This window comes from Pezoporus flaviventris, unplaced genomic scaffold (genome assembly GCF_033815535.1).
Source record: "Pezoporus flaviventris isolate CSIRO_AGI_PZ_B2104156 unplaced genomic scaffold, CSIRO_AGI_Pfla_v1 ptg000015l, whole genome shotgun sequence".
Taxonomy (NCBI): Eukaryota; Metazoa; Chordata; class Aves; order Psittaciformes; family Psittacidae; genus Pezoporus; species Pezoporus flaviventris.
Window position 1 is genome coordinate 38,717,715 of NW_026892563.1, and position 25,333 is coordinate 38,743,047.

The 25,333-nt window shown below is 43.0% G+C and overlaps 1 long non-coding RNA gene across 1 annotated transcript; it reads right to left on the reverse strand.

Annotated features, from left to right (window-relative positions):
• Nucleotides 1-3,122: 3,122 nt before the first annotated feature.
• On the reverse strand, nucleotides 3,123-6,087 carry LOC133269651 (uncharacterized). The gene is made up of 2 exons (XR_009743511.1): nucleotides 3,520-6,087; nucleotides 3,123-3,436 (listed from the first exon to the last, which is right to left on the reverse strand). It is a non-coding gene; the product is annotated as an uncharacterized LOC133269651 (long non-coding RNA).
• Nucleotides 6,088-25,333: the final 19,246 nt, after the last annotated feature.

Consider the following 25,333-nt stretch of genomic DNA (forward strand, 5'->3'; position numbering starts at 1 on the left):
ATCACTTTGGGATGCCTTTCCATCATCAACCTGCCATAATCAATCTGCTTTAAAACTACCTACTTTTCAAGAACTTCAAACACATTCATTAGATGTAAGCTAGTTATTGAAACAGTGTTTCATCTGAACAGCCATCAGCTCCCTTCACCTTCAGTCAGTAAAATTCAGCAAAAAATATTCCTAATAATCATCCTACTAATTTTCTTCCTCTCTCATAATCAGAAGACATGTCTGGATCCAGACTTTGCAACACCGGGATCAACGACAGGACCCCAGTGAATGCACAGGGAACAGAACCGGATCCTGTCCCCAGGGCTGGAATTCACATTTCTCATACAAAGAAGAGCTTAGTCCTTCAGCATGGTGAGGCGAGAAGGGGAGGACATTAACTGAAAAGAGCCCACAGCTGCCCAGCCCCAGCCTAAATCCAGAACAGGAGTTAAAGTCCGCAATTAGCATAAACGCTTTCAGGGACGCTGCACTCACTGCCTGGGAAATAGCCGTAGCAATACCTCACTAATCCTCCCCTGACCTTGCCCCTCCCAGCACATCCTCTTTGCATTTACACCAGGTAGTGAAACTCGAGTAGGAGACAAAAAAGTTCTGACTGTGACAGAGACACTACTGGTAAAGGAAAATCGGGAAGAGCCCGCAAAGCCACTCTTCCGCACATGTATGATGGAACAAGAGCACTGCGCCGGGCATGGTTGGGAGACGTAGGGTTAGTGGTCTGTTACCTCCCCTACTTCTCTGACTCCAGCCCAGAGTTAGTTCTAGTTTGCACCAGGTCTGCAAAGAAAGACGCACAGAGAAGGTTTTGGGGGGCAGAGCGTGACACTGAGCAGGAGGGCTGTGCAACATGGACCACCCGTTTCGAGTAGGCAAATCATCAGTAAAAAGGCAAACATTTCAAGCAAACGTATGAAAGCATGATTCTCCAGAAATATGGTGAAATTCGTTTTGAGTAGTGCTAAGAGCCTCCAAATCTCCTATATGTTACAAATAGGTATGCACGATACTGCTATTAGCCGTTTTCTATCAGCACCACCTGAGGTGATTTTTTTTCCCAGCGCGTGTGATTTCAGTAAAACAACCTGATGCTCTTCAAAGTTTTGTTATGAATGACTGTTCTTCCCCTCAATATTATTTCTAGATAACTTCAGCCAGAGAAAACAAGTCAGAGCTCTACGGAAACTTCGACTTTTGCCTGATCCTACATGTTTCAGAAGCCACCCTGCCCAGGATTTGGGGAGGGGAGGCGGAGGGGTCCCTCCGTGGAATTACGTCTGCATCTGGCATGACCGGCCGGGCTCAGCCTGAAATGCCCCTGGCTCCCCTCCCGCCCTCGCCTCGCTCCCCAGCCCGCCTCTCCGGGGGCTCTGCTCCTCCGGCTGTCTGCACCCCGAAAGCCAGACCCCGGCGCTGCAACTGCGGGCTCTCTCCCCCCACCCCGCCCCGTCGCCCGTGCAAACCCCGCAGGCTGCGCCCCGTCCCTTTCCCGGGCGCCCCCAGCGCGGTGGGGCTGTCCCCAGCGGGAGCAGCACTGCCCGCCCCGGCCCAGGCCCCGCTCCCGCACCCACCTGCCCCGCTCACCTCGTCCCGCCGCCGGGGCTGCTCCTGCCGCCACCAGCTCCTGCCCTCACTCCGGCGCTGGGCAGGGCGGCGGCAGCATCCCCCGCCGGCCCCCCCAGCTGCCGCGGCGGCACTTGCAGCCTCACGGGAACCGGCGGCGAGGGGAGGAGGGGGTGGGGGAGAGAGAAACCCCTGGCCAGGGCCCCGTCCCAGCCCTCCCCGCCGCCTCCGGCACCCGGACCCGCTCCCACGGGCCACGCAAGGCGGGGCGGGCGGCGGCGGCGGCGACCGTGGGGACCCGCCCGGGGCGTCCCGCTCCGCGCCGCCCCGCTCTGCGCCCGCAGGTAGCTCCGCGCTGCTCCCGGGCACGGCGTCCCCGGCCGGGGCATAGCGCGCAGCGGCCCGAGCGGGCAGCGAGGTCGGACACCTCTCGACGAGCTGCTCCGCTGCTGCGCTGATGGACGTGCGAGGGCCGCTGCACGGCACTGGGGTACGGCCGCAGGGCCAGCGCTTCCCCATGCAGGGCACTCGGCAGGTTGGCACCCGAGTCCTTACCCTGCAGCAGAACACCACTGTGGGGACACAAAAGCACCCCATTGCTCGCTCAGTTTTGTTTTCATGACTGGGGGCTTTTTCCAGTTCACACGGAAAAAGTCCGGCTGCCCGCTTCTCTGGTACCTGAACCTCATGCAGTACAGATACCAAGACCTGTATCTCTTCAAGCAGAAGCAGCAGCTCACTCTGTACAGTTAAAGCATTGTGTGGTTGCGCGGCCATGCACGCTCCAGGTTTGCTATACTCATCAGATGGTTTATTTCCATCTTAAGAATTGAAATGCAGAGAACGAAATGTTTTCATCATTATTCGCCAGCACTTGTATTGCTACGCTGCTTTTCATGTCCAAAGATCTGCCAGCTTTGGTTGAGAGCAACGCTGTCTTTTGGGATCACTACACAGTTTATATCTGAAATCTCTTAACCACATAAAATACTTTTGGGTTTTGGGGTGTTTTATTGCTTTTTTTTTTTTTTTTTTAAGGAAAAGTAGCACATAATCCCACATTTGGATTCTGATGCCATTCTACATCCTAGCCCAAAAAGTCTGGGTCTGTCCTGAGAGTCCACTTTTCATTTTCCTGAATAATCACAACAAAAATCTTGTTAGAGTTGCAATGTACTGGTGAGAGTGACACTTAGAATGTATTAAAAGTGTATTGTACTTTTTACCTTGAAGAAGTGTCAGACACCTTTATTTCTGAAGGAGATCCATCAGAACTAACTTGAGTAAATGCCTAGTCCATCTATTATTGCAGAACTACCAAGGGACTTCTGCCCACTTAGGTCCTCAAGTAGCATTTCCTGTATTAAAATGCAGTTAACTTTGGTAAACTACTGTATTTTTTTTTTCCCTGCTTCTACTGCAGTACATTAAACGTTTAAGAAATAAAATATCATCCTTACGATAGTTTTTCAGTACAATTGCACAACCATAATGAAATGACTGCAAACACTTTTCAGATTAAAAAAAGAAAGGAATTACTGATTCCAGAGGTGAGTGAATAGCTTTGTTAATTCTTCATCGTGCTTAATTGGAGATGGTTCCAGATAAAAGGTCTACAAATTCAGAGAATTCCCTATTAAGGTTAAACTAAACGTTCATTTAGGGACCCAAGCAAACCAAACACTTTCCTGCAGCTGTCAGAAGTGTTAATGTTTCGAATCCGAAGTCAAAATAAACTCTTGTTTGGAGAAAGAGTAGATATTTCTTGGTACACCAAATATATGGAGCCAGGGTTTTTAGGACAACAACGTGGCATGACAGCAAAAATAAACTTTTTCAAGGTTGCTCTCTGGTTGTGCAGAAACTGGAAGAGAAGGGAAAAGTGGCTATTTTAACATCTAGCTATAGTTTTCGGGCAGAGCCAGAAATGATGGAAGAAAACAAAACCTTTAAAATGGGAAATGATCCAGGTCGGACGTCAGATTGTGGTACCTTCCCAAACTTCTTCCACAAAGTCTGTAAATCAGCTATTGCTGTGCTACCCCTACTTAGCCAACCATGCAATTTATACCATAGGTTTTGTGTGGCTCGGTGGCTGTATCAAACAGGAAACAATGTAATAGAAGGTTTTAATTTTTTATTTCTCTTGATATTAATTGTAGCTTCATTGTGACAGCTTCATTGTTGTCGCTTTGTGATTGCTTCTTTCACCATGGTAAGTAGCAACAGAGCAAAAACTGTTTCCACTGATAAAAAATGGGACAGTGGAGAGGCAGGATTATCAAGCCCATGTGGACCTTCTGTACTCGTGCTGGACAACTCATTGCTCCCTGCAGCTAGACAAGTCGAGGTAGTAAAGTTACATCCCTGCATCTAAGCCTGGGCAACACAATAGGCATTCTTCCTCTGTCTCACCTATGGCGTTCAAGCAGACCATGCCAGAATGCACTTTGCCAGGGCAACCTCAAATGCAGATGTTTGGAGAGCTCAGCCAGGATGTAGAAAGTTCATCTCTTCCTGTATCTAAGCAGATTTGAACCCACATCTCTCACTTGGCATGGAAACAGAGTAAACAGTTGGCCACAGAGCATCCCAGAGGAAGAATTACTTTAAACCTATGCTATCCTTCCTTTTGTTGCACATGGCCTCATTTTATTTTGAAATAGGTGGGAGGGAAAAGAAAGACTAAATTCCTTGCACTGGGGAAATGCTAATATTTTGAATCCTCTGCTAATGACAGTTGATTGCAGCTTTGACTTTATCACTCTCGTTGCAGATTAAGGGCCATTTTTAGTAGAGACTGGATCCAAGCCAGCTTCAGTAGCAGCTTGATTTGGGAGCTCATCCTTATGTCCCAGCTTCTTTCTGCCTTTGCCATGTGCAACATATGCTTAAAGTACAGCATTAAAAATAACAAGTAAAAGCCAAATATATTATTTTTATTATTTCGTTCCCTATTTATTGTAATACTAAACAGCATTAGTAGCTCAATGGTACACTGCCTGTGAAAGAATGAAACCAACAAATACTGAGGATCACTACTACGTGAGAAAAGGAATACACAGAACTACTGAGAACATGCAGCTGTTTGTTACCTTTAAATGACAAATCAAAACCACCTTTGACTATTTCCTGGAAACACCACAAGCAGTTAAAGAAAGAAAAGCCAGGAAGTGCTAAGCTGGAACACCAGACCTAAGGGTAAAGGAGAGAGAAGCTGAGGTGACAAGAGACTTCTCTGGTTTCCAGCATAGTGTGGTCACCTCTACTACACTGTGTCTCTCCTTCAGGGGCTGATTGCAGGGGATCAAAGGCTGTATTGTCAAGCCAGTCTGTCAAGCTGCAGCAGGTGCCCTGTGATGGAAAGACACCTTTGGTATCAGCAGGGAGATTCTTCAGGGAGGAGCAAGGGGTGCCTCACAGAATAAGGAGAGAATTCAGAAGGACCCTCAAAACCAGCTACTTTCCTCTTGCAAGGGTTTTGTTTGATTGCAGGGCTGGTATGGTTTCTACTGTATGTTGTCAGATGCCCAGCATATTAGCAACTCGGAGGCAAAAGCAGGCTGGAAGAGAGGTGGGCAGGTCCTTGGAAGGAGTCCTGGAGGAGACCATGGATTGGAGTGGCATCTGTAGTCACTTGGACCTGCTGAGATTTTATGTATATAACACATCTTACTGTGCAGAATTAAGGCAAATAGGATATCATGGACTGTCCTATAGGGTACAGTTGGACAAGTTACATTAGGCTGCTGATACTTTTGATGATGCCTCTGATGATCCTTGGTCAGGAATAACTGCTCTGTCGGATGGCATTGCACACCCATCTTACACTGTCTATGAGGATGACTTTCTCTGCACCAAGTTGCTTTCCTATTGAGCAGCCAGAGTAGGGAATGTGCAGATGCCATGGAGTCTCACAAAGGCATGGGGAGTGGCGAGGTAATGCGTTGGTGTGAACAGGGCAGGTGTCAGCTTCTAAGGCAGAGTATTGAAGGTTGCTCTTTGCATACAAGCTGGTCTCCTCTGGGTGTTCTTCACAAAAGCATTTTCCTGCAGTAACTCTGCAGAGGGACAACTCTGTCCACAATCTGGGCAAAGATGTAAGTGACGTCCCAAACAGAACTCGCGTAGCTCTCAAGTGCAGCAGTCAGGCAGCTCTCTAAAAGGTCTTGGACAGCCACATGATTCACCTGGCCCTGAGTAGGAGGGTGGATTGGTGCTAGGACAGACTTGCTGCTCCCGTAAGTTGGCCTCTTCCATCTTATCTGAGTCTTTCATCCAGGGTGTGCATGCGGCAGGAGAAGAAGAAAGGGTGAGGAAGAAGGTGTAAAGGGTGGATGACAAGGTGCAAAGTCAGATGGGATAACTGGAAAGTCTGATGTTTGTTCTGACAAAGCTTTCAGAGGATGGAGCTGGTGCTTGCCAGAGGTATGCTTAATGCAACGGGTGTGCATGGAAGTGGCTTGAACCAGTTGCCTGGGAAGCTGAAGCCCAAATTTGAGCTAGGTTACTGATGGCTGAATGTGCTGAATAGAATTATACTGATAAAGCCTAAAGCAGGCTTTATTGTTTTGTTCTATTACAGAAGTTTAGGGAAGTATGTGAGAGGGAGAATGGCTATATTTGCCTCAACTACTTTTATTGCGAGACTGGTGGTTTGAAGATTGGTAGCCCAGAAGGCGAGGTTTTCTTTCCATTAGACAAGCTGAGAATCACAGGCAGGGCATATCCCTGGCTCCCTTTACCCCAGAAGGTTCCTTATCTTTGGCTTGTATAAGAGAAAAGATTTTATTCAAGCCTTCCTCTCTGCTGAGAATGAATGATGATTGCTCAAAAGGGATGTATGCAAGCTGAGTTTCAGCTGGGATTCAGAGAAAATTTGAGCTGCTAGGCTGTGAAGGAAATGCTAGAGAAAGGCTGGGGCTATTACAAGGGTGTGAAGCTGACATGCTTTGGTTGTGTAGATGTGGCTATATCACTGTCTAGTGGCTGCCCCACGGAACACAAGTCCCCTCACTGCAGCTAGACTTTATGGATACACCACGTGCTCAGATAATGAGTTCTATGTTTTTCAAGCCAAAAATTCTTCTTCCCCTGCTGAGGACCACGAAGTCTGTGTATCTGCAACACATGGATCACTTGCAGAGGAGCAGGTTTTCTCTTGCAGGGCAGCTGATGTTGTTTTGGTCATTGCAGGAATGAAGAAAGGAATCAGTTTTTAGTATTTAAATGCTGAAAGGACTAGACTGCTATTACACTACCCAAAATGAAATCTACTGGTCCAGCTAGGAGTGAAACATAAACAAGGTAAAATCTGAATTAAAAGCTGCTAGAGAGAGACAGCACCCAGTGTGCATTGGATAAAACCAGCAGCCCTGTGGACTGAGGGCAATCCAACAACAATTCCAGCCCAGCTCCACAAATGTTATTGAACAAGTCTCATGAAGGTGTGTCCTATGTGAATTAGTCTTAAACAAAGAGGACTAAAAATCTCAAGCCTGTTCCTTCTTCCTCCCCGCTGTCTTGGTTTGAAAAGTTGAAAAGTCATGATTAAATTGGCTGAACTTGTTATTTAATATGTTTTATGTAGTTTGTATCTATGATTTTTAAAATATTTATCATATTGCTAAAGAATGGTGACTGTTTTCATAGAAACTGGAGATGGAAAAGACCACTAAGTTCACATCCAGTCCATCCCCCCTGCTGCCATTGCAGAATTGCTCTGCATGTATATTTTCCAGGACCACCTCCAAACTCATTTTGAAATGTTCTACTTTCTTGGGTCTCTGTTCTTTGTGTACAGATCTGGAAATAGCTGGTGATGTCCATTCCTACCTTTTCTTTTCCTTTTCTTTGCTCATTTCCCTCTTCATCCTTTTTGTTCTTGTATTCCCTTTTCAGGCACAGGCACTTCTTATTTGGTTATCCTTAAGGGTTTCTTCTCTCTCTTTAGCTTTCTGAAAAGGATATGCGCAGTTGGGCAGGGCTACTCTGGCAGATACAAGCAGCCTAAGCAATATCATTTGAGCAGTTATTTGTTGAGCAGCCCTGGAATATCCTGCTCTGGGGAGTATGAAAAGCTAAAACCAAAGCTCCAAGGTATTTGCTGAATATCAAAGCAGAAGCATGCAGAGAGCATTGTCCCTCTATCAATCACAGCTGAGCACACTCTTATTAAAAACCTATTTTGCTATAATTTTTCAGCAATGAATTTTCTGTTAAAGTGTTATTTGTAACTCTTGTAGTTCGTTTCTTTGTTATTCAGTCCTTGCATTTGTTTGATCTATAGGTCACATTTGGCCTACTTGATGCAGCTTGGTGAGCTGGCTGTTTTCTCTCATGACAGTCATCTTGTGCTTCAGGAGCTAGCCATGGATACAAGAACAGCTTCAGGTCTACATTTTGTGACGGCAAAGAAAACTTTCTACAAGTGACACAGTCAAAATGGATGTAGGGATATCTTCACCAGAATGCTGCTAGCTTAAACAGTCATTCTGAGAGGCAGGAACTGCTTTCCACATTGCAGCTCTAGAGCCTGTTAAATGAGTGTGGTGAACAATCTGCTCACCAATGCAAAGGGAAAACTAGCCTGAAAAAAACAGGCCACTGAATATGAAACTTTCCAGTGGTAGCACAATAACTGAAATGAAGGCAAAGTTTACTAGTGTCTGGCCGTCTGCTTTTTCAAGTCAGGCTCCTCCTGTCTTCTCTGATCTTCTTTTCTCAGTCAGTTTTGCTTTGTTTTGGTTTGATTTTTCTTTTTCCCTTCCCCATCCCCCAGCCCCATTTCCTTCTGGTATTATCATAGAATCATAGAATAGTTAGGGTTGGAAAGGATCTTAAGATCATCAAGTTCCAACCCCCTGCCATGGGCAGGGACACCTCACACTAAACCATCTCACCCAAGGCTCTGTCCAACCTGGCCTTGAACATTGCCAGGGATGGAGCATTCACAGCCTCCCTGGGCAACCCATTCCAGTGCCTCGCCACCCTAACAGGAAAGAATTTCCTTCTTATATCCAATCTAAACTTCCCCTGTTCAAGTTTGAACCCGTTACCCCTTGTCCTGTCACTACAGTTCCTAATGAAGAGTCCCTCCTCAGCATCCCTATAGCCCCCTTCAGATACTGGAAGGCTGCTCTGAGGTCTCCACGCAGCCTTCTCTTCTCCAGGCTGAACAGCCCCAGCTTTCTCAGCCTGTCTTCATATGGGAGGTGCTCCAGTCCCCTGATCATCCTCGTGGCCCTCCTCTGGACTATTATTATTTCTCTCACTGTCTTTCCTCATTTTCTCACCTTTATTTCTTCCCTATATTTCCAAAGTTTGGTTCAGGAGAACTACAGAAAAAATCTTGTGCACACTGCCCTGTATTTTTTTCCCCTTACTCAGACTAAAGCGCATCACTCTGAGGCACTAGTGATGAGTACATATGCAGGTGTGTAAATGTTATTCCCTGTGTCAGTCTGCAATTAGCGCAAGTGAAGTGCTGGGATGGAGAATCATCAAATCTGACCTCGAAGGAGACTTCCGAACATCCCTTCAGTACTAACAACCCAAGCAAAAGTTATAGCATAAGATTAAAAACAAATAAAGAGCTACATTGAAATAAGACTTTGACGCTATGGATGGATAGCTTAAAGAATGTTTCTTCCCCTATATTTTGAAGTGCTTTTGGAGGATCTGTATGTAGGTATTAAAAAATGTCAAGGTCAAAACTGAACTTAACTGTTCATTTATTCTTAGGAAGCCTTGTGATCTTCCCTTTTGTTTCCCACAGCTCCTGTCCTCTCTGATCTCTGCTGCACTTCTATTAAGAGAGCATATCACAGAAGTGCTGCATTTTAGCCAGATTTTTAGCCATATTCACATAAGATTGCTTTTCTGGATTATTCTCCCAACTTCCTTCTCTTGTAATTTCTGTTCCAATTTTGAGTTGTACATACGATCTGTCCCAGAATTGCAGCATTCGCAGAGAATGTACACTTTGAATAATAAACAGCCTTCTAAGAACAGCCTGATCTTCATTAGCTCACACGCTCAAAAGAACTTTAAAATGTGATTTCTTTAAAGAGTCAACTCTGCTTCATGCGGTTGCAGGTTGGAGCAGATCCTGACAGACAGCCTGGGTGTGGTGTGGGGTTTGTGTTTGGTATCATCTGTCTGGACCAAGCATTAACTGAGAGATGAATCTTCAGTTCGGCTGCTGTTGTGGTTAATTATTCATGATGATGAAGGTTAATAGCTACTTTTCCTTACAATCTTGGTAAGTGAAAGTTTGTAGTGTAGGAAAGGCTGAATACTAATGCACTCCTCCATATAAATCACAAGGACCTGCCTTTCTACAAATTAGTTGCTGTCTCCTATTGTTCTCTAATAACAATAGCAAGATGAAGAACTGGCAGTGCAAGCATGATCTGTAATGCAGATCCTTTAGGATACTTACTATATAAAAAAATAACAGAAGGTGAGTGAAAGTATATGATCCTATCAAGAGATCTGAACAGCCTGCTGGAGGTGCCTGTCCCTATGGAGCAGAGAGCCAGCATGGGGCAATTTTCACTCCTAACCAAGATACTTCAGCCAGGACCTTAAAACATAGAGGAAAACTCTCCCCCATCTTAAATCCAGGATGAATGTAGTTCTCAGTGTCATCAGTATCTTTTTAGATTCACACAAAATGACATCAGTCTTATCTCAGTACTTCTACTCAGTCATTCAGAACAATCTAATCTCTTTAGCTGATGTTGGGTCATTCACGATGAGAAATCCACACACACTGACATTCATGCATGTATTCATTAAGGGCATAGTCTTCGATTGCTATGAAAGCTTGAAGATGTAGGTGAACGTCAGGTTCACCTGAACAATGCTGCACAGAAAAGTATTCATTTATAAACTGTGATTCGTTTATGAATCTTCTGCCCCTGATTTGCACCAAGGCAGCAGACGGCATGGTGTATCAAGTGCAAGTGTTCTCACTTTAATACAGATGGCCTTAAAGATGAGCAAGAAAAAAAGACGTAAGAACTATTAAAGATTTGGAAAAAAATGCCTCAGTGAAAATTTGAAAGAGACAGATTTGTTTAGTTTATGAAAAAGAAGGTGAAATAGTGAGTTTATTACAGCCATCAAGTATCAACACGGCAGGGGGAAAGTGGTACTAGAGAGCTCTTCAATTTCAAAGCCAAATACAGTTTTATGGTAGTAAAGCAAAAAAGTAGATAACCATACCTGCTTGGTGTTCCAAGCTAGGCAAAAAGAGATGGGTAGCAATGGACAAACAGTCATGTGCCTGCGTTTACAGGCACTTAGCAGGGCAAGAGACAGTGGTTTTCAATTTCTGCAAATTTAGACTTGACATCGAGTAAGTTTTGTAATATTTCTGACAGAGTTGTCAGAACAATTACAAACAATTTATGGTACAATCTCCTGCAATATAAATCGGTTCAATTCAAAACTGTTTGTTGTGGTTTTTTTTAATAGTCAGGCCATTATTCCAAATCCAGCAGTCTCTGTTACAGAAAAGGTCAGACTAATGTTCACAGTGCTTTCTCCTGTCTTTATAACATCCCTCTGCACCCCCCTTCAGCCTCTGCATTTATGCCTTTGTTACAGTATTGTTTGATCATCAGTCTTAATGAAGCTCTCATTAACCACCTCTGCTTTCCTGTGAAATGGTCACATGTACTGTTCAGCCATAACTAAATAAATCTAGTCATTAAAGAAAGGAAGTAATTAATTCCTGGTCTTCCGTGTCATAGCTGCTAATGGGATATTATGATACCCATCATGTACATCAGCAAGTACATTCTGTTTCTTTTAAAAACCATGAAAAGTAATTTAAAGTGTGGCTATTATATTGCACATACTTTTTGCCATATACTTCTCCACCCTTACCATGCCTCAGAACATATTTCTTGGGTAGAGTGACTCTTTAGGCTTTTCTAGAAAATGAGAATTTCCTGGATGGCTTTTAAAAACTCAGTTATTTGTCACTATTGACATCACATTTGAAGGGCAAGGGAATAAATGTTACCATGATTAGCTATATGCCCTACTACCTGCTTTTTCTACATCAGTCTTCATAGTTTCTATGACAAAATGTCTCCATTAAGGAAGTACTTTGCTTCTGAAAAGTTCATTGGTCCAAAGACACACTTAGTTAAGTATTGTCTCTCCTTTGCAAATAGGTATCAATTCACATACTAATATCCATATTCATTATTGCACAGATAGTTACAGATACTTACAGGAATAAGTAACTCTGCAAACAAACAGTCTGTCTCTCTTTCTTCGCTGCTGGGCAGTGATTTATTACTTAGGCTTTTAGTCCACCTTACCAGCTGTGACTTGGTCTAGTTGTCTATAACAGATCCCCGTATGATCTTGTTTGCCTCATTATCTGTCAGTGACTGGCCAGTTTATCTAACTGATTCCAACACCACATCCTCTCATCTGCCTGGAAGCTGATGCAGTGACTAAGTCCCTATTGAAATAAAAAAGAAATGGACATATTGTCCTAACACCAGTAGTTCTGGATTTCTACAAGAAAGAAAGAGCCTAACAAGATACACATCCCCTGTCTATACCTGAAGCTACAGCTTCAAGAAAATCCTCCTAGCAGAGCCACAAAGCTAAGAAATTCCTACTTGTTTCTTTGGTCCCAAAAACTCCTTTACCCCTCTTTGTTGTGTGTGGCTGACTGTGGACACGGACAGGAAACTGGGGAATTGTTCTGATTAAAGAATCAAAATTTAAAATGCATGTTTTTTATCTGTTCCCGTTCCCCCATACAGCCTCACAATCATTCAGATCATCACAACTAAGGAGGCCAGATGGGAACAGAAAGAGAACCTGCCTGAATCAGGAGAAACAGCTGTAAAAAAGTGGCCAGAAAGAATGTTTCTATTCCTTGAATGTTCCTGAAACTGTTCTGAGAAATAACCCATAAAACATTGATTAGTTCAAGGAAGATTCTTCCAAATGGCTAAGCCTTGCTTAGGAGTTCTCAAAATGCTTTTGTAAGCTAAAGTCACTCCTCAGATTGAAAGGTCCTTACTTTTAGTGTAATAGAGTTTCAATGATTTTTAAGATTTGCCTCTCAGTGCTCACCTCATATTTCTAGAAATCTGGGGGAAGACTGATGTAAGTACGGTTATAAATCTAGTTACTCAACTCATTACACACTGTAAACTCTGAAACTAGAGGAAGCACTTTAAACAGAACTTGTTATAACAAAGGCTTGGCAATCAGTGTCGTCACTTCACAGTTTTCCAATCTGGCATGACTGAATGGCAGTACTCACAGATGATATCTCAGGTAGTATTTCAGAGTCTTAATGTTAGTATTCTACCTTTTACTTTATGATGATCTTTACATAGTCCTCCATCAGTAGCTGTCATACTGCTTTCACCATTTGCCTTCTCTTTTAGTCATTACACTTACTTTGCATTGTTTGCTTTTCTAAGCAGCACCTTCCACCCTCACAAAGTATTACAGTTATTAATTTTTTAACTTTCCCAGAATCCAATTTATTTTGTTTGGAGTTTGAAATAAAATCATCACCTATCAACTTGTAAGGCACAAGGCATCTTACACTGATTGTAACTGGTTGCAGTTCAGCTACCAGTTGGTTGTTTGCCTTTCAGCTTCTTGTTGAATCCAAGTAGACTAGGAAATGCCATGGGAAGACTAAAAGCCTGATATATCCACATCTTTAATGCTGTCCTCAGTTCTGGGCTTTCCCACCAAAAAGAGAATATACTGGAACAAGGAGAAGCACAAAGTAAAGGAGCAAGAATAATCAGTGCACTAAAATAGCTTATGTACAGGGAGAGACTAAAATAGGCTGTTCAGTCTCGAGATGATACAGCTGAGGTAGGTTATGGTTATGGTACAGGTCTGCAAAATCATGAATGCTTTGGAAAAAGTGAAAAAGAAATTTGCCATTTCTCATAATACAAGTGGATTGGGAGTCAGGTAAAACAATATGGGGAATTGTCAAACAAACAAAAGGATAAAATGTCTTTTCCTCATAAATAGCGGAGTTCAGCGACAAGGGATGGGATGGAGGCCAAAAGTACAAATATGCTCAAAATGGGGTTTGACAATCTCATGAAAGAATGTTCCAGCCAGGACTGTTCTGGCTTTTGGGGATGACTTGAACTGGTGGATTTCTAGAACCTGGAAGAGAATTAAACCACATGGGGACTGTTCTTTTACTCTTAGTACAACTGAGGATGGTGTTCTTACATGCTTAGGAAGACTGGGACCCAGGAGAGAGAGGTGGAGAGTAGAGCTGAATGCATTAGGATATGACATCAAGTCATCAGGGAGACAGGCTGAGTGACGTGATTATTAGTTGAGTGCTAGACAAGAAAGGCAGAGCAGGGAAAGAATCTGCCTTTTCATCTACTTGTCCTACTTTTCATCTACAAATACTTGAAAGTACTTGAGTACTTTCAGTGTGAAGCTGCTGTCTTGTCTCCCATCTCTCTCACGTTTTCATCCTTTTTGTGACCCTTTGGAATGGGCAAGCAGCCTCCTTGGTTTTTGGTTTTAAAACCTTTCAACATAATCACCATACAGGTGCGTTGTGTAAGGTGCTCATGGCCACCTCTGTTCCTATTCCTACCCATTTCATAGCCCCAAAAGATTCTGTAAATCAACTATTAGAGGCAAAGTGTCAGTTAAAAACTATTTGCCCTGAAGTAAACCTTCCACATTCCATACCATCTCCTCCTTTGTCACCAGAAGCCCTATAAAAATTGAATTTCTTCTTCAGGGTGCTGTTCCTTTCTTCTAGCCATTATATTTCTTATTCCAAGCCAGCTACTTTAATATTGCTAATGGTTTCCCCTTGTTGTATAAACAAAGGTCTTTTTGCACAAAACAAAGTCGAGTTATCATCTTCGATCAGATTGTTTGGATCAGTTTCAGCTGACAACTACAGAGTTGTTTTTCCACCCCTATGCATTTTCAACATGCTGCAGATCCCTTATGCTTGAGGGATTTCTGTTTATTTGCCTGGGTTTCTTCAGAGGTTAACTTCTCCAAAGAGCAGTGTGGAAAAAAGAGAGGAATGCAGCAAATTTCCCAGATCCTGAGGAGCAAAGAATGTGTGTTGCTGGCAGAATATGATTGCTAAGAAACATCTTGGATGCCATCAAGCTAAAAGCATAAGGGCTGTGAAGTCAAAGAGTGCATCCGCAGGAAAAAGGTGCAGCTGAAGCAGTCAGGCTTTTGAGCATATGGTGAAATAGATCTTCAAGATCAAAGGTTGAAAGTTATTTTTTAACTCATGTAAACAGTTCTTTTGAGCTTCCACAGTACCTTTTGTCTAGGGATGCTGAAGTGTTTTTGTAGCTTGGGGGACCATTACCTTATCTAACAATCGGGGACACTAATGTGAATAAAGTTGAGGTGCAAAGTCAAGTCATGCAATGAGAAAGTAATGGCTGGCAACAGCAGACACTGTTCCTTACTCTGTGGACCTTGTTTTTACAGCATCAAAGATTTAATTTTTAAGAGGGCCAAACACTTTGTTAGTGTTGTAGTTATTAAATGACTAACCCTTCCTATAGCTAAAAGACTACCAAAATGTGACTTTGTAGTGTGATTTACCAAAGGGGAGACTGATGCCTACCCAGGCAAGGAAGTATTATTATTCCTGTTTTAGAGATGAGATACTCAACGCTCAGTCCCATGTTCTAATGAATGAATGACTGTTTAAACCACGACAATGATATCTGCAACAATTTTGTGTATATATCTCTACTCTGTCCACTTTTATAAAAGCACACGTATTAAAACACATGCAGTTATATACAGCATATAGTGCAGCAATACTTTTGTTTAAATCTTAGCCTTCTTGTAGGTTCCGATTGGCTCCCTGAACCCTGAGTATCAAATCTCCACATGGGACCCAGGACTAGCACCATCAGTATAAAAGAAGTTGTTTGCTGGATACAGAGCTTGACAACAGCAATGCCAGGTGTGTTTTGTCCAAGGTATTAAACATCAGTACTCAAAGTTCAGATTTGATTTATACTTTTAAGTGCTTACATATCTCTTCACTTTCCCTCATCAGCCAAGAATGAAAGTAGAAATTGCACAGTATTGTACAGATAGACGATCGTTCTTGCAGTATTTCAGAGCCTGGACCTGAACTACGAAATGGTTGCTTCTTTGATCTAGAAAGTCTGAATAACACCTAGTGTCCTGTAGTGATCTACAGGAAGGGGCATGATGGAATGTAGTAATTTTGCCAACGGCTGTGATTTTAAATGAACATGCTGAACACAAGCAGATGCTTGGAAAATAGGCAAAGTTCTTGGCAAAGACCCCAGTAAGAACCACTTTAGAAGAGTGCCTGATTTGCAATATCTGAATAGGCACCAGTGATGTGAAAAAAGTAATGAAAGTTTACAGAGGAGTCTCGAGCAATTTTTTGTTTCTGTGAAGGTCTGATTTCGAATTATCTCTTCTTAAGGCGGCACAACACCCCTAAGCTTATCAAATACAGTGAATAGAAATTCTGGGGGGGGGTGAGGGTTAGAGATGTTGTTGAAATGTTTGAAATGTTGTTATGCTGATTTTGAAAACCACTTTTTCCATCTGAGCTTCTGAATATTTTAAACCTTTTAAAACACAAATATTGGAAACAAAAAGATTTTCCAGTTGAAAAAGAAGGCTTTATTTTGAAAACATTAAATTCAGATCTCATAACTGCATAATTTATTCCTCAGATTTAATGGACTCAGTTTATGCAAAGCTGATCTTTCTCCCTAGCCAGGTTGGTTTCAAAGAGGTGGCTTTTCCTAATGAACAACATTACTTTAGGAAATCCATAACCAGTTGCAACAAAGACTGTGTTTAAAAGCAATGCAAAACTCCTCATATGCATCACCTTGTGGTAACTAGCTTTGTATTAAGAGCTGTCAAAAAGGTACAGGTCAGCAAGATCAGCACAGAAAAAAAGTGCTGATGCAGGTATCCTGAGGAGGAGACCTGATCATGTAAGATGAAGAGATGGTAACATGAAGTTTTGTTGTTTTTTTTTACAGGGACTGGAATTACCAGAGACATCAATTAGCCACATGGATATGCATGCATAAGAAAGCATGTTCTTGATAGCTGCACATGAGACAAGAAATTATTTGCAAGGCAATCAGTCTATTTCTATATATTCTCCGTCATGGTAAAGTTCAAGAGTGTCTGATCAGGTTAGTAAGGTGGTCCCTCCTGTCTACTGACAGCTTCCTGGTGTTTCCTGTTAGCTATATCTGCACTGTACTGTTGATGCAACATGCTTCTTTAGGTGCCTGGGAAGTGAGCTACTACAGAAGGATTACTATGGAAAATCTATTAACACTGCTGTGTACTGATTGCACGCGTCTAGGATTCAGGAGCCATGGAAATGCCAATGGCTGATTTAAGAAATAGAGTTATTAATGAGAGATTAAGTATACTTGTTTTGATGGATGACAAGCAGGGATATTTGCTTTAGATAGCATAAAAGCATATATTCCAATAAGAATATGGGATACTTAAACCAATAAAGCAATACTTCCTTTAATCCAGATTTGTCAAACTGCTACTTTCAAGCTTCTGACTTACTTCCTCCACTGTGCTCTTTTTTCCTTGCAGGTTGAAGCATGCCCAGATTCTAAACCTGGTTGTTACCCAGTTACCATTCAGAAACATCTACATTCTTTTAACCTGGTTCAAGCAAAGCCCAGGATGTGTATTTGCTGTTGGAAAAGTGGTTTGCAGTGACTGAGATCTGCTGTCAAGCAGCTCACTCAACAAGGAAGAACGGTCTTGTGAATCGGAGTGGAGTGATCCTCAGGAGATCAGATTCTGTACCTTTCTCTATCAAAGCTTTCCTGTATGGCTTCAGCCAAAATGCTTAACTCTGTGCTTTGCTTCTCCCATGGCTGGCACAGTGTGACAGTACTTGTCTACATCCCTTGGGAATTTCTTGTACATTATAGTGATGCTGACGAATCGAGTACCCAAATGTCTAGATAGCTCTAATGCCAATTTCCATGTCTGCCCTGACTTACACCTCACTGTTACAAAGACACTGGGACCTTCATATGTGTCTTCCCTTAAAGTTAGTTTCTTAGGTGTTTCCTCAGCTCTTCTTTGGAGCTGTTTAGCTACTTCGTTTCAGTTCCAGGTTTTTCCTGTTGCTGAAAGGTTTCATTTTTGCCAGATGATAAATCAGGTTGCAGCTGATTGTAACATAAAATGAATATGACACATACAGAATTAGACAGGCCTTCACACGGCTCCCTCACTGAAGGTAACTTAATCTCCCAGGCACATTTCCTTATGGCCAAGACTCCATTTCAGTGTCATTTCCATAGCAGGAAAACCAATAGGGGAAAGCTGTGGGCCAGGTCTTAGTTCTCTATTTTTATGTGGGAGTTAAGCTGCAGGAGGGAAATCATTAAGAGTAAGGGCCCACAACACCAGCGACTTGTGTTTTACGCTCACCAGGGACATTGTAGAGGACCCTGTAATTCTTTTTCTATGACTTAAATGTGGCAGATTCCTCCTTTGGTCTGTGAATCAAGAAATCTTACTTAATGAAAAAAAAAGAAAAAAAAGAAAATTCCCCCCCAATATTCATCTTAATACTTTTTTCCTTATGATACATCGCACCAGTTGTTTAATTATAAATTAGGCTGGATGGCTTAACAGGGCAACCACATTTCTCTTTCACTGAAAGCACGTTCACCTGTCACTCCACTGCAGAAGTTTCTGAACAGAATGGAGCTTCAGGCAAACATCTTTACCCTTTCCCATCTAAAGAAGCACCAAACACCCATATCTTCAAATATGCAGACTCACACAGATAAATTCTCCTTTTGATGCTGGTCTGTGCGCACTTACCAGAAAGATAAGGAAGGGATGAAGCTGTTATATTTCTACTAGTTCCCAGCATAGTTCATGCAGGCCTGGTTCTAGGGCCAGTTAAGAGTGACTTTATCACTCAGCTACTAATCACATCAGCTGCTTCCAACTCTCAGAATGAGGAAGAGAGTAAGCTTGTTCCTCTTCAGTTAATTACTGGGGAAAGACCACTGGACAAACATGTCAGAACAATCTGCATTCTATACAGTGTAAAATCTAACTCACTTCTTCCTGACACTACCAGCTCTATATAAAAGCAGTGGATCTTCCCACTGAATGCTGAGTATGTGCTCAGTAGCATTACTGCCATAATATACTAAGCAATTTCTCTGATTTTCTCCCCCTGCGCTACTGTGAAGGTCCTAATGTGCCAAGGTCTAGATTTACCTGAGCAATGCTCAGAAACTTTTCATCAGGAGCTACAGAAGATCTCCCTTTTTTTCACAAAGAATCTTTGTGGAGAAATCATTTAAGCCTGTGGTAATCTGCTGTTGTCTTCACCTTTTCACATGAAAAGCATTTTGATTGTATTTACATCACCTGGAAGAACTAGGAAGGCAAAGACCCATCGCAATTGCTTGCTATCCAATATACTGTATTGGCTGACATATGTATTAGAGGTTATGTAAGGAGTGCACTCGAATCAGGAAATTTTCTTCTCTGGATGAAGCATCTTGGGTTTGGTTTAAAAGCTTCTTGTGCAATTTGGCTTTCAGGCAATTTTTTCTTCTCATATTAGCAGAACAAAATCCATGGAGGGTCCAATGACTGCTGTGTCTGAGTCAGACTTAGGGGCTGGCAAGGTAAGCCCAGACACTATTATTTTACTTCAAATTGCTCAGACATGTACAGTGAAAGGTAGAAAAGAGAGGCTCTTGCTACAGTTAAGGTATCAACTGCAACAGCCCAAGTGATATTGATGGCTTTCCTCCAGAATATCTTGTATTCTTGGAACGTGAAGAGCTGCTGCTGGGACCAAAAGGGTGGCCATTCCCTGTTATTCTTTCTTTCCTTCCCTGCACATACGAGAGGGAGAAAGGAAAGAAAAAGGAATGGGGTTTTAGGGTACTTTTACTGCCCAGGCAAAAACTTCCGTTAATCTTGCTTGTATAGCCAGAGTAGGAATGCACACAAACACAAAGTATCTTAGAGCACATCAGTAATAGGTAAGTAACATTTCAATATAAACCAAATAAATAATGATGGTAATGTCTAAAAGACTTGAAGTCCCATGTGCTCTTCAGTTTACCTCCTCAAATGCTCCGGGAAAGCAAAAGCTGGCTGCTAAAAGTCCATAATCACAGGAATACTTTCTTCATTCTGACAAAGCTTAAACTCTTCTTCACTTTCTGCCTTAGGTAGTGTCATAAGGACAAGATAACACTGCCCTTCCTTAAGATGTTGAGGTCACCAGGGAATGAGACAAAATCACGCTTTGCAAAATATCACTATGACACCCCCACCCAGCTTCACACTTCTGTCAGGGCTACTCTACATTGTGCAGTGGGAGTCATGTCATTATGGGTGTGTAACAAAAGTGATGTTGGAGCCTTCTTCTACAGGTGCCTACTACCTGAATGCTTGGAAATTGTCAGAGGCATGTAAGAAAATGGATTTTCATGTCTCAGGTGGCTGATGTTCTATTGTATGGAGTGCTAGTGCAAACTGAAAGGATTTAGTACTACACTTCTTGTCTTTTCACAGTTCTGCTACATGTAGATTCTTTTTAGAGGGCCTTTTCTTGTCTGACCTTGCTCTTAGCAGTATTACTTAATTCCAGTATCTTCCTATTGTTATTTATTTTTGAAACATTACTTATTCACACCAATAAAAGAGTCAGGATATACAGCCCATGGAGAAGAGAATACACAATGGAATTGTACTATTCTGTGTAGCTTAAAAAACATTGTACTTAAATTAATACATGTCTAATGGCACATACTAGATTGTGGATTCTATCTAACCAAAACCATCAGGCCTCTTTATTCCTGGTAAATCCCAGTCTCCCAGTGTTCCTCTTTATGTCGGTTGAAATCAGCCACTAGGGAAAATTCAGTGCAGAGAAGCTTTTAGGTATTAAACACAAAATTTCAACAGATTTGTTTATTCCTCTTGAGAATGCTGAAAACAGTTCACTAAAATTGTCTTTAAAAAGTTGGGCAAATAATTGAAACTCAGCAAGGATTATTTTGATATTTTATATATTCTCATTCTGATCCTTATTTTGTTCGCATTGTACAGGACTGACATGATTGGAATTGAATGCTTGGACAGGATCTTTTTTCAGTTTTTACAAATCCTTTTTTTTTTTTTTTTCATAATTTCCCTTTTAAGTGTGAGACTATATTTTAAATTATTAACATTTTCCCCAAGAGAAAAACTGCCGTCTATCAACTTCAACTTTCATGGATTATAAGTTTAATAAAAAAGGAACTTCTCCCCTTGGAGAGTCTCTGTCCATCTCTGATGTGTTGTTATCCAGATTCCCAATTGTCTATATGAATTCCATTCTCCTTGTTGCAATCAGTTGCTGAATATCTTTTCACTTTCAAACATATACTATAATTCATTTCCCCTCTTTTCTAAACTTCAGTCTTGAAGACATAGAAGTCCATAGCTTCTTTTTTTTGCCTGAACTGCTTTACAGTTCTGTTCACATAAATACATGTCCTTTTTTTTCTGTATCTTCGGAGTACCTTCTACTTTGACAGGAAAAGATCCCCAAATGTGAGTGGAACGAATTGCAAAGAATTTGTTGAGACTTGTGGGATTGGTCATGAGCCAGGCCTGAGAAAGAGGGGAAATGGCAGGAAAAGACTGGTGGAGCCAATACATCGACTCTCAATACCTCATCTCCAAGAGCTTTAGCTGCTGCTGGGAAAAAGGCAAAAAGAGTAGACAGGAATCAAGTTTTTCAGATTTCAGTAGAGAGGAAGATGCTGGTGGGATGCCTCTGTCCATGTAGCTCATGACAGAAGAATGCTCTGGCAGCAAATAAGCCTGGTGGTATCCGGGCCTGTATTGACGCTATTGCTGATGTCAATAGAGTAAAGCGAGCAATGCTCCCCCTTTTTACTTGGCACTTCTTAGACCACATCTAGAATAGCGTGTCCCAGTGTGAAAAAGATGTGGATAAATTGGAGCAAGTCTGGTGGAAGACCACGCAGGTGGTCATGCGGCTGGAGCACTTGAGAAGAGCCTGAAGGAGGTCTCTTTGTCTGGCCTGGAGGACACCTACATGGAGGCTACTGAGAGGATGGATCCAGGCTGTTCACAATGGTGCATGGTGGGAGGATGACAGATGACAGCCAGAAAGTGAAAGAAGAGTGGTTCAGGCTGGGGGTAAGGCAAAACTTTTTCTTTGCAAGGACAGTCAAGCAGCAGACCAAGTCCCCCATGAGGCTTTGCACTTCTCATCCTTGGGGTTTCCAAGACCTGAGTGGACAAACCCCTGAGAAGCTCAGCCTGGTTTCAGCCCCGACCCCATTTGGAGCTGGAGGGCAGACCAGAGACCTCCTTAATCATAGAATCATAGAATCAGCTGGGTTGGAAAAGAGCATCAAGTCCAACCATTCCTCAGCACTGAAAAGGCCACCACTAACCCATGCCACTGAGGGTCTCAGCTACACGGTTTGTGAACATTTCAAGGAACGGTGACTCCACCACCACCCTGGGCAGCCTGTTCCAATGCCTGACTACACTTTGGTGTATCCAAGAAGGCCAAGATCATCCTGCCTGTATCAACAATAGTGTGGCAGCAGGGCCAGGGCTTTTCCAGTGATTTTCCCCTGCACTGGGCACTGGGGAGGCTGCACCTCAAATCCTGTGTTCAGTTCTGGGCCCCTCACTACAAGAGCGGCATTGAGGTTCTGTAGTGGGGCCAGAGAAGGGCAATGGAGCTGGTGAAGGGTCTGGAGCACAAGTGTGATGGGGAACAGCTGAGGGACCTGGGGGTGTTTAGTCTGGAGAAGAGAAGACTCAGGGGGGACCTTATCGCTCTCTACAACTGCCTGACAGGAGGATGGAATGAGGTGCGGTTGGTCCCTTCTCACAAGGAACAAGTGACAGGATAAGAGGAAACATCCTCAAGCTACACCTGGAAAGTTTTAGATGGAGATGAGGATCAGCTCCTTCCCCGAAGGATGCTCAGGCATTGGAACAGGCTTCCTAGGGCAGTGCTGGAGTCACACTCCTTTGAAGTGTTCACACACTGTGTAGACGAGGCCTTCAGTGACACAGGTCAGTGGTGGCCTTGGCAGTGCAGGGGAATGGTTGGACTTCACGATCTTAAAGGTCTTTTCCAGCCCAGTTGATTCTATGATTCAGGAGGTCTTTGGTCCACCTTCCAACTCCAAATGCGGTCAGGGCTGAGGCCAGGCTGAGCATCTTTTAAAAATATGACTTATGGTTCTGGATACAGTAGTGCATTCAGCAGTGCAAGTAAAGAAGTAAGATCTCTGCTTCTGTGTCATAGTCCCTTTTCCATACCTGTAAGGTTTGCATTAGTCCTCTCAGCTGTGAAACAGACTGTAATTCTGGCAAACTGAAAGGCTGTTTTCATGGTGTACCTTGAGAAAAGTCTCTCAGATTATGGATTCTGTAATACTTGCATGAGAGAGAGGGTGAAGATGAAAAAGGGTGTAAAAGAAAGTTGTTGAAGTGGAAGAAAGCTCCTCAGTTTTGAACAATCTGGACAGGGAGCAGTTTCTCTTGCTAACAGGAATAGAACTAGGCTGAGGGAAGCTTTAGAAAATTATTCTGAAACAAACTAGTTATGCTTTTTATTGAACTTCTCTTCTTCTGTAGAGGGTGGGCAATGTACACGGTTCATCAGCTGTGCATGGATGTATGTAACTGCAATTTGGGCTGTTTTCCCCTCATCTTTCCATTCTTTTCCTAGGTCTATGTTCTTCTGAAATAATAAGCACTGCTTATTAGGAAAGGGTGGCTAGGCATCATTTTTATGATTCTCCTGATTTTTTGTTTTAAGAATTGTATTAAAAAAAGCAGTGGACAAAAGGTGCGCAGGTCTTGACATCAAACACATACCAAGTGTAGGAAAATCTGACCTTTACTTACACCTGCCATACAACTCACAAGTATGTTAGGAGGTACGGCAAGCCAGGGGCTGGAGGAATATCCCAGGTTTCAGGACTTGTGTGCGGAAGCTGCCCTTGCTGTTATCTGGAGAGTAGCTTTTCCCAGTAGGCAACAGGCAGAGAGCTGCTAGAATGTTTTGTTTCCTGGGGTCTGTGATGCAGGGGCTTGTGCCTGGACTGCACTTGATGCACGTGCACTTCCTGGGGCCGCTAGCCTGGTGTGTCACTCTTTTCCTTACATTTTCTCAGCCCACATCATCTCCCCCAGCTTTCCTGCCTAATTGTACCTTCTGGTAGCTCATCCTGAGATCAGAAAATATGCTTTAGACCCTTGCCTGCCCCAGCATTATGGCCCTTCTAGTGCAGAAGATGGAGGAACAACGTGAGACTAGGTATGAATAATGGCAGCCCAGATTCAAGTGTGGGTAAGTACTTCATATCTTTTTCTTTTCTTTCTCCTTTTTTTTCCATCTGAGTTTGGAAAAGGGGCAGAACTAGAATCTGAAACCAAAACCTAAGAGGTAATATACGCAAGGACTACATTTCTTTAATAAAATTGCCAATTTCTGTGGTCAAATGTAACCCTCAGGAGCAAATAATTCACCTGAAGAGCAAAAAGTCCGCTAAGGGACATTTTCCATTAGATGGCCCCTTAAATGGCAATCCCCTCAGAAGTGACTGTGGACTATTCTGGAATAATTATTCTGGAATAATCCCTGGAATAATTACCGTCCGGAAAGCAGCATTACAGAAAAGGACATGGATGGCCCAGTGGACAAGTTGAAGGTAGGGCAGTAGTGCGCCCTCGTGGCAAAGACAGCCAACAGTATCCGGGCTGCATCAGGGAAAGCATTGCCAGCAGGCTGAGAAAGGTGATCCCTCCCCTCTGCTCAGCACTAGCGAAGTTCCACCTGGAGTCCTGTGTCCAGTTCTGGGCTCTCCAGTACAAGAGAGTGATTGACATACTGGAGAGAGTGCAGCGATTATCCCAGAGATAATTAAGGTTATCCCGGAGATTATTAAGGGACTGGAGTCTTTTTCATCTGAGGAAACCGGGACTGTTTAGCCTGGAGAAGAGAAGCCCCAGAGAGATCTCAGTGTGTATACATGCCTGAAGGGGCAGTGTGAAAAAGGTGCTGTTTGTGCCCACTGACAGTATCAGAGTGGATGGGCACAAACTGAAACCCAGAAGCTGCCCTCTGAACACAAGGAACAGAGGCTCAGTCACCCCTTTTTATTGAAAAGGGTGACCGAGCCCTGCAGCATGTTGCCCTGACAGGTCGTGGAGTCTCCCTCCTCAGAGATGCTCAGAAGCTGTCTGGACTTGAACCTCTGCAACTTGCTCCAGGCCTGAGCAGGGGGGTTGAACTGGATAACCTCCACAGGTCCGTTCCAACATCAACTATTCTGTGGGTTTTCAGTGAACCTAAAGCAATTTATCACAAGTCTGATGACAGGTATGCTTTAGGGCATTGTTTACTGGTTTAACACACCATTTCCATTTCTTTGTTAGCATTTTCTGGAATTCACGATGTTCTGCCTAGAAATAAAGGAATGGTGTTTTTAAGTGAAGCTGTTCCATGCTGTGGTATGTAGCGAGCGTACACTCATTCGTTTGCTTGCCATGTTTATGGAGTCACTAAATGTCTGAAAGCATGCTGTCAAAGAAAAGACTACAAAGTGGGTAAGGAGATAACCTGGAAACCTGAATGAATTCATATGGAGGACAGAAATGCGAA